We start from the raw sequence: 20,741 nt of genomic DNA on the forward strand, positions 1-20,741 counted from the left end.
AAACATTTGATAGCAGTCTCACTTGTTCGATCACTAGTGTAAATCATATGAACATATTTTGTGAATCCGTCGATAAATACAAAAGCATACTCAGATTCATTACGTTTGCCATTCATTCTCCCAGTGATATCTGCATGAACAGTATGAAAAGGTACAGCTACTTTGTCAATAGGATGTAGGACAACCTGTCTGGCACCCGATACGCCTTTTCTCACTCTACACATTACGCAGTTTTCTACAAATTTTCTAACTAACTTGGTCATATTGGGAAACCAATACTGTTCCCGTAATTTTTCAAGGACTTTTTCCCACCCAAAATGTTGAAGGTTATCGTGGTAATGGGATATAAGATTCCATCTATAATTACGTGGGACTATTATTAATTTATGCGTCTTATTATTTATTTGTACTTTACGTCGCAATAATTTATCCTGAAGTAAAACGTAAGTATCTGCAATTGTTTTGGGAATCGAATCACCATTCAACTGCTCAACAATACTAGCTAGGGTTGAATCGCGTTTTTGTTCGATGAGGAGCCAGTTATGATCAAGGGTAGATACATTAACGGACCATACTAAGGAGCTAGATTTATAAATTTCTGAACACTGGTTTACACGGCCTTCATTAGGTTCTTTTATTGGGTTGCGACTGAAAAAGTCGGCATGAGCAAGTTTATCGCCTTTGCGGTATTCAATTTCAAATTGGTAATTTTGCAAGAAAGCCCACCATCTATGTACTCTCGGGGTTAGATCTCGTTTATGTCTCGAAGCTTTTAAAGAGTTACAGTCTGTGACTACTTTAAATGACCGGCCATGAACGAAATGCCGAAAATGTTTTATGGCCTTCACCACAGCAAGAGTCTCGAGTTCGTATGAATGATATTTACTTTCTGTATTAGAAGTTCTCATACTAAAATAAGCTATTACTAAAGGATTTTTATCTTGTCTTTGAATCAGTACAGCCCCATAGCCAACAGAGCTAGCATCTGTATGCAACTCTGTCGGCAAGTCAGGATCGAATATAGTCAACACAGGAGAAGATGTAAGTACGTCAATTATTTGTCGTCGAGCAAAGTCATGTTCTTCAGTCCAATTAAAATTAACATTGGATTTAGTTAAATTGTACAGAGGGGCCATGATTTTAGAGAAATTAGGTACAAATTTCCTAAAATAGCCAGCTAGGCCATTGAATTGCCTAACTTCTTTTATATTTTTGGGTATCGCGGAGTCAGTTAGAGCCTGAATTTTTCTTGGACTCGGTCTGACAGTACCATTTTCTATGATGTTACCAAGATATTCAATTTTAGTTTTAAGAAAAGAACATTTGGAAATGTTTAAAGAAAATCCTGCACGCGTCAGTCTAGTCAAAATAAGTTTCAAATTTATCAATCCCTGCTGCACAGATTCAGAAAGAACCAAGATATCGTCGATATAGACTAACGCAATATTATCTCTATAATCACCTAGGGCGGCATTTATGGCGCGTTGATATACTGATGGAGCATTGCATAGACCGAATGGCATGCGAAGATATTCAAATTGCCCATCAGGCGTCACAAATGCTGTTTTTTCGATCGAGTCTTTTGATATAGGGATGCCGTGAAAACCAGAGGCCATATCTAAACAACTATAATAACGAGCTTTGCCTAATTTATCAATTTGATCCGCTATTAAAGGTAAGGGGTAATTATCTCTAACCGTATTTGAATTTAACTCCCGGAAATCAACGCAAAGTCTGTCCGCGCCGTTCTTTTTCTTAACTAATAATATTGGACTGCTGAATGGAGAAGAGCTATCTCTTACTATACCATTTTCTTTTAAGTCTTCAATTATTTCCCTGACTTTCATACGTTCTACAGGAGACAAACGATATGGACGACGCTGCACAATTTTATCAGGATTTTTTAATCTAATTTTTAACTCACCGGTTGTCACCTGTGAGACGCGATTTCCAGACGTAAAACTATCCTTAAACTCATTGATAATTTTATAGATTTCTTTAATTTCTGTCGGGTCAGTAAGGTCAGTATCTAATTCAGTTGAGGGAGTCACATTTAAACATTCATTGATAATAAAATCACGATTAATAGATAAACTGTCTTCACTAAGAGTAACGCTAAGGCCCGGTATTTTTAAAAGATTAAACCCTATCAAGATATCAAATTGAATTTCATTGTTACCTACGACATAAAAATCGAGTTCTAAGCTAACACTATCAATCACAACAACAGTCGAAATGCTTTGTTTTGAGATAACCTTTTGACCCCCAATGCCCATAAATTGGACGTCGACTTGTTTACGTTTACCGGGAATGGAACCAGCTATTTTTTCTCGAATTAAGGAACAATCGGCACCAGTATCAAAAAGACAGTCATACTGTTTATTCCCAATAATTATTTTAATAGTACTGCGTTTAATAGATGAGCAAAAGTTTATAGTTTTATTTGAGGCGTTATGTTCGTCATTTTGACGACGGTAACAATTTTTGTCTAAATGACCCTTACGATGACAGTAACTACATTCAATAATTTTAGCATTATTAAAAGTGCCACGAGAACTGGAATTGTTATTTGACTGTGACGAGACAACGTTAGGCTTATAGAAACTTTTCTCTTTACAGTCCCGTGATAAATGACCCGGCTTATTACAATAATAACATGTAATTTGATCTTTTGAAGGTGCAGTGATACGAGGTTTCTTAATATCATTATATCTACTTTCTTTATTTTCAATTTTACGTTTCCGGAATGTTTTAAGAACTGATACTAATTTAGGCAGTGAGTCGGGGGTATTTCTCAATAACTCAGATCGAATAAACTCAGGGTAAATACCTGTGATCAGTGCCTCCACCACCTCGGCGTCGGCAGCTTCCGGTCGAACTCTCTTGAAAAGTGTCCACGCCGTTGTAGCGTATTCGGCGTAGCTGCTCGCTTGATCCGATGTGTAGCTGCGCCATTTCTGCACGTCATCTGCATACCGGAACTCCTTGCTGAACGTATGGATTAGCTCTTCCTTCACTTGCTCCCACGTGGTTGAATGTAACGACCATGTATCTGCCCATGTCTTGGCTCGCCCTCGCAACTGCATAATGGCTTTCATTCTAGCTTCATGTGGAGGGACATTTAACTTCATAATTGTTTCGTCCACATTCGCGCACCAGTCCCTGATATCGTGCGATCTCTCATCAGGGTTAAACGGCGGTAAGTAGAAGTCTTGGTGCCGCCGCGACGATGCCGCTTCTGCTGATAATATTGCTTTCACAGCACTTGTCGCTGCAGTCTTCGTAACGGAGTTTAAGAGACTCATCACTTGTTCCATAGTAAAAGTCGCGCTATCCGAAGATCCCGAGGTCTCTTGGGGCTGCGGTCCCACCGCTGCTATCGGTGATACGCCGCGGGTTACGGGTTCAGAGTCCATCACAATGAAAAATGCGCACCGAAGATAACCAAGTTTATTTTTGCACGAAGGCCAGTAAGAAAAAGTCCGCCATTTTCACAATCAAACTGATATTTATAGGTTTTGTAGCGGATATGACAATCTTTGTTGCGATTGAAATTACTGTGTAACAAATCTCATAACATAGTTCAATATTCGAAATTAATATTATAATGAATTTTACATTACTCCAAATAATTTATCTTACACAAATTACATTTGTTTTAATAAACAAGCGCGTTACAACACACAAACATTCCTTACAAGGTTTCATAAATCGCCAAAAGAGGGCGCTACTAGTAGGATGCAAATTAAACTAAGTTTTTATAAAACAATAAAATTGGAGTCATAATAATCTAATTGATTTTTACTTTGAAGGTTTATGCAACAATATGAATTATTAAAAATAAATTACAAAATCAATGTTTTAAAATCAGTCGAAAGAGTCAGTGCAATGTCTAAGAGACATTGAGGTTAGATCAATAACAGTATTGTAATTACGAATAATCATTTTAAACATTAAATATTATAATATAAACGTAAGATACAGATTTACACCCATAAATAATTATTTTAAACATTAAATGTTATAATATAAACATAAGATACTGATTTGCGCCCATATACACGTCGTAGGAACTGCAAGCTTAGATCTAAACTATAACTAGTCAAACTACGCTGAATATCTGAGTACCTTCCTGGATGTGAACTAACTAGACTTTACTAACTTATGTTGTAACTGCGCGGAATATTGCTTTAAAGTTATATAGAAGATACGAGCATGCAGTCCAGCTGATAGCTGCTTCACATGGACATTTATAATCAATCCCAGATTAGGTTTCTACCTGAGGTTGGTTACAGACGCTTTTGGACCCCTGAAGACTTAGCTGGAACGCCTCTGAAAAGTATGTCTCCCTTGCCACACTTCAAAATAGAACACCGCAGCAGTTAACACAGCTGTTTTAAATAGAAATAGCTGTGGTGGTGGTGCCGCCACAGTCAAGCCACAAAGGTAAAACCCCAGGTACTAATTGGACACATACGCACCGCGTTACTTTCATAGAAAAAACAAATATACATAAATATTATAGTTTCAGTTTTATTGCATTAACCGAAAACTATCACAGAACAAGTTTGTTCCAGTAATAGAACAAATAGAACAAAGTTGCAACCGTAACTGACTAAGCGACACGGAATACCGTTCTAACTGGAATTACTTTACAATTTCCAACTTCAGCTCCGATTTAGGAATTATGTTTGATTGTCACGTAGTACCTATTGTATTGTATTGTAGTACCTATTAGTACTAGTAGGAAATTACTTTTATTCATATGCTACATTTATTGTTGTTATAGTTAATATTTTGTCAAACTAACGACTGTTGTGACGATAGACGACCGTTATTAATAATTAATCTATCCAATGTTAACAACCAAAGATCGAAATTTGATAATTCAAGTAGGCAGAAAATATTTTTACTCGTAGATCTTTGTAAGCAAATATTACACAAGTGTAATCAATCTATTGATTAATAATAAGATGTGACAATAATGCTTTGAGACTTAACATCAGTCTTTCGAAGGCATCATCGGCAACCTACTGATATTTGCCTTAAAACTGCAGTGTTACGCATTTGTTCTACATTCATAGAAAAAGAAACATACGTTTGTTCTACTTTCAGTTTTATTAGCTTAACCGAATAAAACTATCGCAGAACAAGTTTGTTCCAGTAATAGAACAAATAGAACAAAGTTGCAACCGTAACGAACTAGCGACACGGAATACCGTTCTAACTGCGATTAACTTAACTATTTCCAATTTTAGCTCCGATTTAGGAATTATGTTTGATAGACACGTACTAGTAGTACCTATTAGTACTAGTAGGAAATTACTTTTATTCATATGCTACATTTATTGTTGTTATAAAGCACTTCTATTTTTAATTAAGCTAACTATGACGTATTATAGCCATGTGTCTTGTGTTCTGACGATAAATGTCCGTTAATAATAATCAAACTATCCAGTGTTATGCCTACTAAAGATCTAAATTTGACAATTCAAGTATGCAGAAATGTAAAGCTTCGATTTGTCTAGGCAAATATACCAAAATAGACTGATTAATAATAACATTTTGAGAGCCAAGATGAATCTTTCGTAGATGGACTACAAAGGCATCAACAGCAATCTACTGATTTCTGCTTTCAAACAGCAATGGTAAAAGTGCTTACAAGTGCTGCATTTGAGAGTGCTTACCAGATAAAGTTGAAATAGGAAACGAGCATGCACTCATTCTGATGGTAAGTGTCACTGATCACTGATCTGCCTTGGGTGGAGCAGTTTACGTTCCTCCCGCACACCTGGTGTTTACGACGGTATGCGGCCACTCACACCGCCGTCCTTCCCGGGGTTGCTTGCTGGACGATTCGAGCTCCCAGTCTTGGCGCCCGCAACCCGGGAAGCCCCCTTTTAGTCCTCTTACGACAGGCAGGGGATACCGTAGTCCCTGGACTACAGGGTCACGGTCTCAATAACCTACTAACCTATAACAAATGTTAAATTAGCTACCAAAAGAAGTTGATGAATTTTCGCTTATGAAAGTCAGTCAGAAACAAAAGAACTGTTTCCCGAAAAAGTGTGGAGACGAAAGCTTCCTGGTTGAACAATATTGATTCTATCACGTTTCCGACCATTCGATTGCCACTTCAATATCATAAAAACCTTCAGAATCATTAAATACGCTCTCCCCGCAGAGTATTGTAATAAACTTCGCCAGATAACTAAAGGCTTTGTTTGAACGACAATAAGTTTTGTCGATCAAACCGAACCCCTAAGGGGATATCGACGCTCGAAGTTCTAGGCCCCTCAAGAGCTATATGCTATTATTGTTCTTAGGATGTTATTTTGTTCTTTCACGTACACACAATATAAGTGTGAGCCTAGTGGTTTCAAATTCGTACAAGTTCGAAGTTCGAATCCGAGAGATTTTTTAAAGTTTTTATGTTGTACTGTTACTAAAACATGTAAATTTATTATCACGGGATAAATATGGGATGGGCGGAAATAAATGACTAAGTTGGAAATCCTCGAATCTATGTAATCTTACACCAGTTGCGGTGCTTACTGTTAGACAGAAATAGGTAAACAAATTATAATTATAAAATATTTTATTGGTCTTAACACAGTCACATTTGCAAGTCGCTAGAGCCCTGTACTTGGTACTAGACCTGTGTTACAGGTACCCCGCTCATCCACCGGAACTTCATACAGTGTGTTATTCAACATAGGTATGACGATGGTACCACCATTGACGGAGCACTAATAGTTCGACCACCACCATTACATTAAATAAAGTGATCCACATTTTCCATTTTTATAAATAACATATTTACTTACAAAATAAAGGCACAAAAATATGTTACACCAACATTATATTTTTCGAATTGCCTCATAATATTTAAGCTTCAAAATTAAAATGGCAGCCTACAATATAGTACTACGAAACAAAGGAAGTAAAGCCTCAAAGATATAATGGAGTAATCCTTTGGGATTATTGTCAAATTGGGGAATTTTTTGGGAAGGAAAAATGAGTCGATCACTTTTAGGTTTTCAGTTCTTTTTGTATTCCACTAGCAATTTTCCCACCCCTTATTCTCCCCAATGGGGAAAATAGCCTACTTTTTACTTGCTATGATCTTTAAGGTATTTTGATGTTAGGGAACATTTTATTTAATTCCGTTAAATAGTAGAGGCCACGTTCACACCTGTGTATGCCTTAATAGGCATATTCTATGTCCTTTTCTGGACCCCTGAAAATATGTGTGCAAAATTTCGTAATCAGAGGTCGTAATTAAAACTTGAAAACGTAGCTAACAAACTCACTTTCGTATTTAATATATCTGTTAGTATTAGCATACTATAATAATACAAGCTTTTAACCGCGGCTTCGCTCTCCATCAGATCTTACCTATCAATATCAGATCTTACCTCAGCAATAATACTTTTTCGGGACAAAAGATATTCTATGTTATTTTCTTACCGCCTGACAACGTGAGTACCATGATATACTGTTATCTAGTTAGGGCGTAAAATTGTAGCAAACAAACAAACACATGCGAATGGCATTTATAATATTATTTAGGATATTACAGTACGAGTGGCAACCCTAAATACAGCGTAAATTGATAGCCACATTGCGTCTTTTATAGCCTACAAACGCAACGTGTCAATAAATTTATGATATTCGGTCTAATTACGGTGTGAAAGTATAGTAAGCAAACAAACACACATTCGGATTTATAATAATACTCGTATATTATATTAGGATATTACGGTACGAATGACAACCCTAAATACAGCGTAGATTGATAGCCAGATTGCTTCTTTTATCGCCTAAACGCAACTAACAATGACTATAAACGTCAGAATAACCACAATCGATCATTCCTCGTGAACTTCCGAACGATTCAATACACGTACTCCAATACTATAACATTCTAACATTCGATATAGGTACATATCGCTTCAATCTCTGTTCAAAGGCTGGATATTAAGGTGTATTTCCACTATAAGCGGATCGTAAGCGATCGATCATTTAGCGCCAGTTACTTTTCCGAGAAATTGCAACTTAGTTCTCAAGGGTAACGGAGCAACTGGGGTGGACCTCGGATAGGAATCTAATCTTATCTGGGATTGAGTACGCATGTCCCTGGGCGGCAGTAGCCCATCATCTTACCATCTTACCATCAGGCGGACTGCATGCTTGTCTGCTACTCCTATATTTAAAAAATCAACATTGGATAGATTGGTTATTAATGACGGCCGTACGACATGTCGGATGTGGGCCTGAGAAGGGCGACCGCTAGTAATTTTGAAAACGTTTAGCATACTTCGGAGCGCACGTTTGACCGGCTATTCCAATCGTTATGATTTAAAAGAAGTCATTAAACCTTATTTAAGGGCTTATGTAAGGATAGAAAACAAACCTTCGGACCCATTCGTTATTGTTTTAAAGGGTTCGTTAAATCTCATCGGAGGCCTGAAGGGCGGCTAGAAATTACGAATTAACACGTACAAGCCTCTAGTATCATAACCATCAACCATAGTGCGATCTATGTCTATCAGTAAGACATAAAAAGGATTGAAACTAACTAGTTAACAGTTCGAATAACGCACGCAAAACTGCCAAATAAACAATAGTTTATATTTGATCAAAGCTGCGACATATTAACTGAAATACGAACTAAAACAGGTTGAACTAATAGAAACAATAATTCGTATGAACAGTATAACTTGTATGAAGAAAGCATTATTTGAATAACTTTGTCTCAAAAACTTTGTAGCGGCTAAAACAAAAAAGCTTCGCACTCACTACTCCATGCCTCACCTTCGCAGTTGTTAAGCAATCGATTTACGCAAATCAGCTGAAAATAGCGGCGTTTTTTGCCACATTTTGCTGAGTAATAAATCAAGAAACATGAAGTGTGGCCGCGCCCTGCGGACCTGCCTATTTATTCTTCCGACCTGACTCAGCGTATTAAAAATAAATGCCGTATTACGTTTTATAGACTTTTAGAACGAAATATTATAAAATTATAGGTGATAGAACCCTTTGTGGTTCGACTGCGATGGCACCACCGCCTCACCTATTTCTGCCTCATAACAGCAGTGTTCAGCGCTTCTGTGTTCTGGTTTGAAGCGTGTGGTAAGACATACTTTTCAGGCGTTCCAGCTTAGACCTCAAGGGCAGCGGCGCATCTGTGGCCGACATCAGGTAGGAATATCTAATATTATCTGTTGATGACATGGATTATGATGATGGATGACATGGATTGGGGACAGATGTCCATGGGCGGCAGAAGACACTTACCATCAGGTGAACTGCATGCTCGTCTGTTACTCCTATATTATAAAAAAAAAACAATTTACATTCGGCCGGCGCAGTGGATTATGACTAATCCCTCTCACTCAAAGAAAAGTCCCATGCCCAGCAGTGGGACAATAGTGGGTTGATGACGAATTAAAAGCCCATATCACAGTTTATGTCTTATCTATAAAAAGATGCATTCAAAACCTACTTTGCATATATGAAAACATATCTGGTTTTAATGTATGGAACCGTTGGCTGGATGCCAAAAGAGGCGGCGGGGAAATTGAATTCACATTTAATTTGAGGTTGGAGTACCAGGTGGGGCTAAATTAGATGCATTTGGTGATAGTAAAATAGCAAAATGTGGTGAAATGTGTCATTTTAAATAAAATGACAAAAAATGTCAAAAAGTAGCCCACTCTGTGATTCAAATCCGTTGGCACCACCGTCACGTTTATTTCTATCTTATAATGATAGTACAACGTTCTCGTTTTCTGAATAATATCAGACAGTCTCAGTTTGGAAGATATTGAGAAAACTTCGATAGCGTGATTCAGAAACATGTGGCGCCATCTTTTGACGACTTTCAGAAAGTTGGTACAGTATCATTATACAAGGCTTTCCAACTTATGTTTTAAAGGTAACAAACAATTTGTAACATATTATTTATATTGTTAGAGTATTTAATAGATTTTGGAGAAAACTACAGTTGCTAATAGGTAATGTCTATTTACCACCAGAACTACTTCATACATACTCGTACGTATGAAACGCTCACAGTTCCAATACAACCAAACCTACAGCACTAAAACGCTTTCTTTAAAACATTTTCTGAAGTTTTTACTTACTAGAATAGGTGGTAGAACCCTTTGTGGTTCGACTCCGGCGGCACCACCGCCACACCTATTTCTGCCTAATAACAGCAGTGTTAGGCGCTGCTGTGTTCCATTTTGAAGGGTGTGGTAAGGGAGACAGACTTTAAATCTTAAATACACTTTAAAATTGGAAGCAATACTTAATACCAATAGAAATTCCCTTTTCAAATTACCTAATAACATCTGACTTATATCAAAACACGTAATAGGTACCAAGGGGTTATTTTAAGGAGATTGACGCGCCCTCTACTGTGTACGAAGGTCAACTAATTGAAAACGGATCATTAATCAGAAATGTTGTAAAAAGTTCATAATTATGCCTCAAAAGCTTTTGAGAGATCTTTGGGATAAATATTTGGGTCTGAAAGGTCTGTAATGAAAAGTTGTATAAGGAAATAATAGGTAGGCTATAAGTACTTATTATTTATGATAGCCCCGTGAATAAATACCCTGTAAACTTCAAAAATATTTTTTGAAATTGGTTTTGTAGTTTTAGAGATTACAGTGTTCTAAGAGAAAGTAACAGTGAGAGAAATAGAGGAAGAGTCGCATGGAGGGACGGTTTATTTCAAGGGAGTCTTCCCTTTGTGGTTCTACTCCACCACACCCTTTTCAGCCTAATGTCATAGGCGCTGTTGTATTCTGATTTTAAGTATGTGGTAAGGGAGACATACTTATACAAAGCGTTCACAACTTAATCTTAGGACGTAGCAACGTACCTCCGTGGACTTAGGGAACGGGGAAAGAGCGGCTTTCGAAAGCCGCTCTACGGCGTCCCGTGCTCCTACGACGGATTGGCTGGGCAGACATAGCTTCCCTGGCCCTTTCCGCCGCATCCTTGGTGAGCATTACTGCTTCGCAGAAGGAGCGCACCGCCTGCCACGACCTGTCACTTCCGACCATGGCGCGAACCACGGACGGGAGCGAGAGGTCGGCCCCCAATACAGAGCTGAGCGCGCTGCGTTCCACACTCCACGCAGGGCATACCTCCAGCGTATGCTGGGCTGTCTCATCGTGGCAATTGTCGCAGTAGGACTCTTACTTTATCTTGGGTTAATTACAGACGTCCATGGGCAGCAGTAGTTTACCATCAGATGGACTCCACTATTGTAAGTATTATAAAAAAAACCTTGCCTATTTCTAGAATTAAACTCCTGCCGCACGAAATCTGAAGCTATAAAAGTACTGAAATGATTTATAGTTTTCCAGATAAGCCTAGCGTGGCGGTAATCGATCATTCGATTAACGGACGAAAAGGGCTTCAGGGCTCTTATCAGCCCTCGTGAATCCACCTTATCACTGAAGTATTGAAGAATAATGAGGAACCATTGTGATAGTGTTGATAGGATAGGATGATAGGATTTTGGAAATATTCCTTTTGGCGCGTTTAGAATCGACGCGGTAGAGACGGAATTTTTACAAAATGTACACCATTTAAATGGCTGGTAAATATCGTTATTTTAAATATTGTATGTATCGGGCATGATGTGACATAGCAAGTAGTGATAGTGTTGAAATTTAGCCTCCCAATCCGGGGTTCCGTGGTTCCGAAGTACGTAAAGCCTTGCACTTGACCAATGCGGTGAACTATGAAATAAATCCCTCTCACTCTATGAGGTCATCCTTTATCTTATATATAAAATTCTCGTGTCACAGTTACCGTACTCCTCCGAAACGGCTTTACCAATTGTCACCAAATTTTATATCCATATTCAGTATGTCTGAGAATCGGCTACTATCTATTTTTCATACCCCTAGGTGATAAGGGTTGTTCACCCTTAACATTTTTTTATTTATATTGCAACACTACGTTTGCCGGGTCAGCTAGTATTTTATAGAAAGACGCACTGGTTTTGATATTAGCTCAACCGCTTTTATAGGGGTTTAATTTAATACCAAGCATAGGGTAGAGGGGGCATCTTAAAAATCGACCTTAACTTAAACAATAAACTTGGGTCAAACTAATACATAACCAAAGGTTAAAGTAACTTACCCAAATCGAGTATATTATTATATGTATCTTGTATCAAAACCGACTGTGCTGCAGATGGCGTAGCAATCGCCCGGATATGAAACCAGTGCTAATCTATGGTATGTAGAATTCATTAGAAATAGAGTTGACAGCGAAAAATACTTAAAAGGCTTAAAAAATAAAATAAAAATATATTTGTTTCTGTACGTATAAGCAATTGAAAATTTCTGGTGCTTAAAATTACTACTAATAAAATAAGTGTTACCTTTTAATCGATCAGGATAGATAAAAATTACTAAACCTCCACATCAAGTAACACATTTGTCAAACATAAAGATGCCAAAGATTCCAAATCATTACAAATCCGAACGTGTCGATGGCACATTTGACTTAATTTGTATAGGTTCGCACATTCTTTTTGCATAGTATTTGATCAAGCCAAAAGTTAGTAAAAGCTTGGAGTTTGTGGTAAACGCCTAACGCGCGGACACGAATTAGTTTTACACGCTAGGGTTCACTAAAACTTATCAGGTTGATTAAAGAAATCCTTTATAGTAATTTTAAATAATACAAAATAACATTTATTAAAAGTGTAACAGTAGTGTTACTATGAAAGAACCAGTAAAACCATTGCGACTTGACTCATCGCAATCTGTACAATACATGCAATTTCTCGGAGACAACTAATTATGATAAGTGAATTCGCGTTGTGAATATAATGAACCAAGTTCGGTATGTTAATTACATACACGTCATGTCAGAGTTCCTCGCACAATAGTTCATCTCATCTCCACTTAAAAGCGCGGTGCTAGTGGTACTGTCAACTTGAATTTGATTATTCACTGTGGATTCGATGTTCGAATTTGTAAAACGAATACAGAATAATGGACATGATGACAGTATAAAAAAATCAAATAATAAATGATTTTTGCGCAAAATATTTGTTGAAAGGATTCCAAAAAATAAGTATTGTTTTTTATAAACTTTGAGATTAATTATTTTTTCAATAAAATAAAAGTATAAAATACTGCAGTCATTTTTTTACACAACGTAAATCGTAAAAAATGGTAATGCAAAACTACATTGTTTTTACCCCACTTCGTACGTATGTGTGTTTGTCTATCTCATTCTTTGGCACTCGCTACATCCCAAATGTCTTGAGGTGTCGTTTGAGTCTATATTGTAAAAAAACATTATTTTCTTTTTCATTTCATTATTTTTAGCAGACAGATTTTACGTTTTTCTAATAATTACAAGGTTACGTCATTGCTTCACGACACGCCGTTGCAACGTGCTGCGATGCGACATAATATCGTTTGTAAGTAAGCTCTTAACCCAATTTATTATTCTTTAAGCTACTCGATCCACCAATTTGTATGATGAAAATAAATTGAAATACATACGACTTACTTAAAACAACATTTTATTCAAAGGAAAGCCAAATAATACTTAGATAAGTAAATTTACAAATAGGTTTGTCAAGATAATACCTTTGAGACGGTTATTAAAAAAAATACACTACACTGCTGTTATTTTTGTTTTACGTAAAATATTATTGTATGTAAAACATATAGTTAAATATAATTGAAGTGTCTGTTAGTGATTTTTAAATCTCTTACGTAACAATTGGATTAACTCATTAGATAAAAATAATAATGAACTGTACCACAGACCTATATCTAAAAAACAAATACAGGTCTGTGAACTGTACACTAGCTACTAAGCCTAATAATGATAATAAGAAAATACAAAAAAAAACGTATATTCCTATGTAACAATTAAAGATCTACACAGCATGATCAGTCAATGTAAGTTTACAAAAACATTTATTAAAGTTATATTTTGTTACCAAGTTCCGTTTTTTCTAAAAATAATCTAAAAAGAAGACAGAACCGCGTATGTACGAGTAGCTAGTACACGGCACAAGAAGATATCGAATATAGGTAATTGGCCATTACAATATCGCAGACGTATTGCGAAGCAATTGAGCAATTTGAATACATATTATTCTTTTGTGCTTTAAGAGGCGTCTCGTAATATAATTCCGTGAACTGGATACCTTAATAACGTACATATAACATTATCAATTACATAATATCTATATTACAGGGGTTTGATGGTGGTAGAACCGTTTTTGATTCGACTACGGTGGTGGTACACTCATATCCTTCTCACTAACAGCAGTGTGAAGCGCTGCTGTGTTCCGCTTTGAAGAGTGTGGTAAGATAGATTATGGTTATGTGAAGGTGGTAGAACTCTTTGTGATTCGGCTCTGGCGGCACCACCGCGACACCTATTTCTGCCTCATAACAGCAGTGTTAAACGCTGTTTTGTTCTGGGTTGAAGGGTTACGGAAGACATACGTTTCCGAGGCATTCCAGCTTAGTCCTCAGGGGAAGCGGCGCGTCTGTGGCCAACCTCAGGTAGGAATATCTAATCCTATCTGGGGTGGATTACAGATATCTATGGACGACAGTAGCCACTTACAACAGATGGACTGGTTTTTTACTCGTTTACTTTATACGTTTACTAGCTATTTGTCACTTCTATGCGCTCTTAGCCCTGTCGAATCTATATCAACACGGTGCTCAAAAGTAGGTTTGGTACTATTGTCCCAATGCAGATGTTCGCTGTACTAGTTTTTATGAAAACAATAAAATACCCAGATTATTCGAATACTGTTAGTACGTTTTGATACGATCATAGCTCTTTTTTACAATAAATAAATTGTAGGTACAATTTGTATGTCCTATTGGGCAAGTGCTCTCCTACCAGTTACAAAGATCTGAAGCATGAAAGACGTGGCTTCAATACAAATTGGTGATGGTAATAAAATGTATATAATTGGTCAAATGAAGGTGGCAGAAAGCTTAGTGGTCGACTTCAGCGGGACTGCTTCTGGCTTATAACAGCAGTATAGCGTTGCTATAAGTGGCTGAGTAAGCTGGACCCTAGAGCGGCAAGTCTTAGGGCCGGCATAACTGTGGCAATTTTTGACGTGACAAAGTCTTATAATTCCATGGAGCCGCCAAAAAAACATGACTCATACGGCGTTACCTCGCTCTGAGGCGTTCCATTTAAGGCTTGAAGTGCAAGCGAGAGCGCGGAACGAGCGACAAAGGGTACGGTACAAATTCATTTTTCATCCTGGGCTGCGCGAACCCACGCCAACACCGAAAAATCGCACAAAAACAATATACTTACAAAGTAATCAAATACCCTTATTATATGTGGGCGCGCCGGTAGGTAGATCTACAATGGTATTTTGATTCAACTAATTTAACCAATATTTATAAAAATATAGTTAAAATAATTAAATGAATAAGAGTTAATGCCACCATAGTAACAATAACACTCAAGCAAAACACCAAACAGTTCAGAGCACCACCGTGCCGTGCCCACTATTGGACAACTTCTGATCTGTTGACAATTGCGCGCCCCTTTTTTATACCATGATACAGGTAGCCAATTGTTAATACGGAGCGGTAGTTCGAAATTAATATCATGTGATTTTAAAAACGGAATATTTATATATATGAAATGAAGCATTCTCCCACATATATAATTATAATCTCTAGAGAATCAAGAGTGGATTTTGTTTAAAAAGTTTTCACGCCCCATTTTGTCCAAACAACAAATACTTTTTTAGGCCAACATAACCAACGTTTAGTGATTGATATAGATTTTGTGGTAGCATTCACTAAAATCCATTGTGTACAACAATGACGTGATTTGTGCCTATGTGGCGGCCATTTTAATTTGTCTATTGTTTCTTTTTTACGCGGTGTGCGCATGACGTTCTTATTTATTACGAAATTAATTATATTTTTTGTCTGTCTTTCTAAATGGACAAGCTGTATAAATATACAGAGAACAATTTCGGAACTATATTGACGTAATAGTAAGGAACTCACTAGGAATAAACTCTCAGAAAACTAAGATCTTAACCCTTTCATTTAATAAATGAAAAGTATTGTATATGAAATTGGATCGCGTGTGAGTTGCCTAAAAATGTTGGCCAGACTATGCTCACTATACCAAAACATAGTCACCACGCTTTTGTGTGTTGGTCAATGTTGGTGAACTTCGCAGGCAGATTCTGCCCATTCCAAGGATTTACTAGTTAATATTTCCTACGTATTACCACAAAATAAAAACGAACAGAAGTCAATCTCATTTATGTACCTCATTTATTATACCTACGCTCGGCGATCGCGCTAGGGTTCACACTTTAGCTGATGCACTCATAATCCAAACCCACACCATCCCGCATAGCAAAAAACTTATTCTACAATATTAAAACAAAGCAATAAACGTAGTTTATGTGATTTTTATTTTATCTTTTTCTGTTATAAGATTTCATGTGTGTTGCAATTATCCGAATAAATGTTTCTTTCTTTCTTTCTTTCTAATTTTACAACTTAAACGCCCTTAGTAAGGCCGAAACAATCAGTCTAAAAATTATCCAAAAAAATAAAACTATTATTTTTTGTTTTTCTTTAAAGTTAGTGTCAACTAGGTACTAAAATGATATATTTAGTAACTATAATATTAGGTACAAAGAGAACCTTTAATTTTATTTATTTGTTTTAAAAACCACGTAAAAATCCTTGCGTTTAAGTCAGTATAGCTTATTATATGTGAACAGACAAACAAACAGGAAATTAATTGCCTGTAGGTACCCAAAATATCCAGCGTCATCAATAAATTAACCCCAAAACACTGATTCGAAATTCCATCAACGTGAAGATTAGTATTAATATAGAAGGTTGCCGTGACACGGTACATTTGCAGGAAATTGGACGGCCTGAGGGTTAATTCCAACGTAAATATACTTTATATTTGTATTACATTAAACTGGTGGAAGGTGGTTTTTTTTCTACCTAATAAGAGCAGTGTTAGGCGCTGCTGTGTTCCGGTTTGAAGGGTGTGGTAAGGGAGACAGACTTTTCCGAGGCGTTCCAGCTTAGTCCTCAGGGGTAGCGGCGCATCTGTGACCGACCTCAGGTAGGAATATCTAATCCCATCTGGGGTTGATTACAGATGTCCATGGGCGGCAGTAGCCACTTACCATCAGGTGGACTGCATGCTCGTCTGCTACTCTTATATTATATAAAAAAGGTGGTATGATATTACTTAAGGTGGTGGAACCCTTTGTGGTTCGACATAGTTGGTACCGTCGCGACCGCCACACATATTTCTGTGTTATAAAAACAGTGTTAAGAGCTGGCATATTCCGGTTTGGAGAGAATAGTAAGAAAGTCATAGTTACCCGAGGTGTTCCAGGTTAGTACTCAGGGTAGCAATGCATCTGTGCTCGAAAGAAGGCGGGACTCTAAATCGGTTCATAAACGACGAAGTAATCATCGACCAAACATAAAAAACATGTATACGGTCGAAATTGAGAAACCTCCTCCTTTTTTGAAATCGGTTAAAAAGACTGATTGTTATCACTAGGTAATAGTGGTTGTGATTAAGAGACATTCAGATACTTAGAGTTGAACTTAGCGCTGTATAAAAACTTTGGACAGATGGGATAGCGACACCGATATCTACCATTTAATCTACGTTATTTTTTTTGCAATAAAGAAAAGTTTTCATCCTCGACCATTGACTTTTGTAACTAAGTCTATAGAATAGATCTTCCTGAGGTCGATCAGAGATTTTTTACCGCCAAGGACTAAATAAATCCCTGCCTCACTACCCTTTGAACTAGAAGTAGGTAGGGAATAAGTGTGACAGTGGTCAGGGCTCTGAATCGAACAGAGAGTCAAGCTTGGCAATTGGTAATAGGTGTGGCGGTGATGCCGCCGGAGTCTAACCTCAAAGGGTTCTACTACCTTCAGATATAGTTGCAAACTTGACAGATTTAGTTCAACACTTGTAAGATATCGTTGCAAAGAGCGGCAACTTTTTTGCTCGGAGTGTCTAAATAGTTAGATCAGACGAATATTGGCAGTAGTACTACCGTGGACGAAGCACACAGGCTTTTGCCATCTTTAGGTTTCAAAAAAAGACAACTCAGAACCCTACTGCTACTATAGTAAAACCATGAAACATTTTTATTTTAATATACGTAAGTAGGTATATTTTTTAATTATTTGAATGTAAAAACTGGATAAGGGTTAAAAAGATTTGGGTCCTGTCCGCTACGATTTATATTCAAATGAGGTTACTGATACAGTTGATGAGAAAAAGGATAGGCGGCCCTTTTCGTCTGAATTGATTAAAATTTTCACTGGACATAAGAACAGCTATCTAACCCATTTGGCATTATGTTAGTAAATTTGACAATATGTTATAGTAAAATAATCTTTCAAATCTTCACGAGAACAATATTCGTTATCCTTATCCTTATTAATATTATAAATCTGAAAGTAACTCTGTCTGTCCGTCTGTCTGTCTGGTTGTCTCTTCTTCACGCCTAAACCACTGAACCGATTTTAATGAAATTTTGTACAATGATAGTCTGATGCCCAAGAACGGGCATAGGATAGTTTTAATCCCGGAAATCCCACGGGAACTAGGGATGGCGATCTAAGATCGATTAATCGGAGAATCGATCTTTTGGACCAAAAAATCGATTATTTTAATCGTTGTTAGTAAGGATTTAATCGTATAGTATGCATTTGATCAAGTGATGATCTTTAGCAATGTTGTTGTCCATGAGCCCACAGGTTTCAGAGTTGGACGAGACCAATTTTCGCCACATGGCGCCACTGTCATTCCAATGAAGGTACAAATTTTCAGTTTTATGTATGTTAGTATGTCATAATATTTTCTTTTAAACGCGAATGAAGCCGCGGGAAAAAATTAGTAATTTATATTTGGACTATCAAAATCCATAGTCAAATAATGATTTTTCAATCATTATTCTGAGGATTATGATGTTTTATTAAACTTCTCAATGTGACGCTTATTTTCGTTGTTACAAGCAAAACAGAAAAGTAAAAAAATCCATTCAGTGTGATTTTCTTTCAGGGATACCATTGAGTTATCACTTTATTATTATTTGTTATAGTAACATACATAGTCGCATACATTTAAAAATGTCGATGCAATTCAATATATAAAGTTTTACTACGGCGCCCGCCTTACTCCACCTTACCCTAATTTAGAATGTCCTATTCGGGCAATTGTTATGTATTGTATACCTGTCAGGATTTCAAAGCCTGTGGAATTTAATGTGGGAGTTTTACAGCACTAAATCCCCCCCGGTGGCGTTTGGTGGAGAAATCCGGGATCTCTAACGGAACATAACCGAAGTCCTCTTAACGCGATGCCCTTCTATCGAGCTCTGCCCTGGGGGGAGCAATTTACGCTCCTCTCACATCCCCTGGTGATTACAACGATATGCGACCACACAAACCGTTGTCTTTCCCGAGGTCGCTTGCTGGACGGTTCCCACTCTTGCCGACCGCAACCCCAGAAGCCCCTTTTAGTCGCCTCTTACGATAGACAGGGGATACCGTAGCCCTATTCTGGTCCCGGGACTACAGGGACAAATAATTAAAGCCTATAAAGACAAACTGACGAATGACGTAAACTTGTAATAGAATGCTTTTCTTTATAACACCCAAAAGGCTTTATCTTATCTTATCTATAACTTAGAATATGCCTCTTTTAAGAAATCGTTAGACAACATTGACATAATTTCTGAGTTTATTTTAGACAGAATTAGGCTCTAGTTATAAACTCATAACGTCACAGCCGTAAAACGCTTCACAAATTGTCCACCAAATTCTATTACGGGGCGCCTTCGTACATCAAACTTTCTTTTCAAGTGATAAAAAGCGTAATGTCCCAAAAGAGACAAACGATCTGTCTAATTGTCTGAGAGATGCTAAAACTTGAGCAATTCTTTTTTGGGCGTCGACTTACGTCATAGCTCCGGGGTTTTGTTACCTACGTTATTATTTTTGTTTACCGACATGCGTAACTTTGACGATACCTACCAACTATTAATATATAATCAATTCCGACTTTACCGAGGCGCTCCAGCTTAGTACTCAGGGGTAGCGGCGCATCTGTGGCCGACCTCAGGTAGGAATATCTAATCCTATCTGGGGTTGATTACAGATGTCCATGGGCGTGTCCATTATATTATAAAAAAAATCCAGATATGCCATCCTTCCATCTTTACCATACCCTACAAACCAGAACACAGAAACGCTTAACATTAAGCAGAAATAGATGTGGCGGTGGTACTTCCGGTGTCGAAACATGAAGAATTCTACTAACATCAAATAAAAAATATATATAATTTAAATCGTTTAATAAGTAACTAAATCGGTATTTCCTGATATCTGTTGATAATTTGCACTACTTCATCGTGTTACTTTATTTTTTTTAGGAGTTCCATACTTCTCAGAGATGACGAAGTAATAAATTGTAATCCAAAAAAATATTAAATATCGACTTGACATAGAATTGTAATACTAATTGGAGTGCTAGTGATCATTTACTTGAAAGGTACGCTAAAGCTTTCTTGCTACTCCAATATAATATGAAAATGTTGATGATTTATATTATCAATTATCATCAATGTCGTGGCAAAAGCCATAAACCGCTAAAATTAAGATAATATTTGAAAT

At 37.2% G+C, this 20,741-nt stretch overlaps 1 protein-coding gene across 1 annotated transcript in view; it reads left to right on the forward strand.

Moving 5' to 3' along the window:
• The first annotated feature begins 1,420 nt into the window (after positions 1-1,420).
• Positions 1,421-20,741, forward strand: part of LOC140756452 (uncharacterized) — a 105,654-nt gene continuing 86,333 nt past the window's right edge. The window contains exon 1 of the mRNA XM_073091966.1: positions 1,421-1,424. The gene's annotated coding sequence lies outside the window, so the exon portion shown is untranslated. The remainder of the gene's footprint in view (positions 1,425-20,741) is intronic.

The sequence above is a fragment of the Epargyreus clarus genome, unplaced genomic scaffold, assembly GCF_041222505.1.
Source record: "Epargyreus clarus isolate Ecla_fem2 unplaced genomic scaffold, WU_Ecla_fem_2.2 ptg000035l, whole genome shotgun sequence".
NCBI classification, from domain to species: Eukaryota; Metazoa; Arthropoda; class Insecta; order Lepidoptera; family Hesperiidae; genus Epargyreus; species Epargyreus clarus.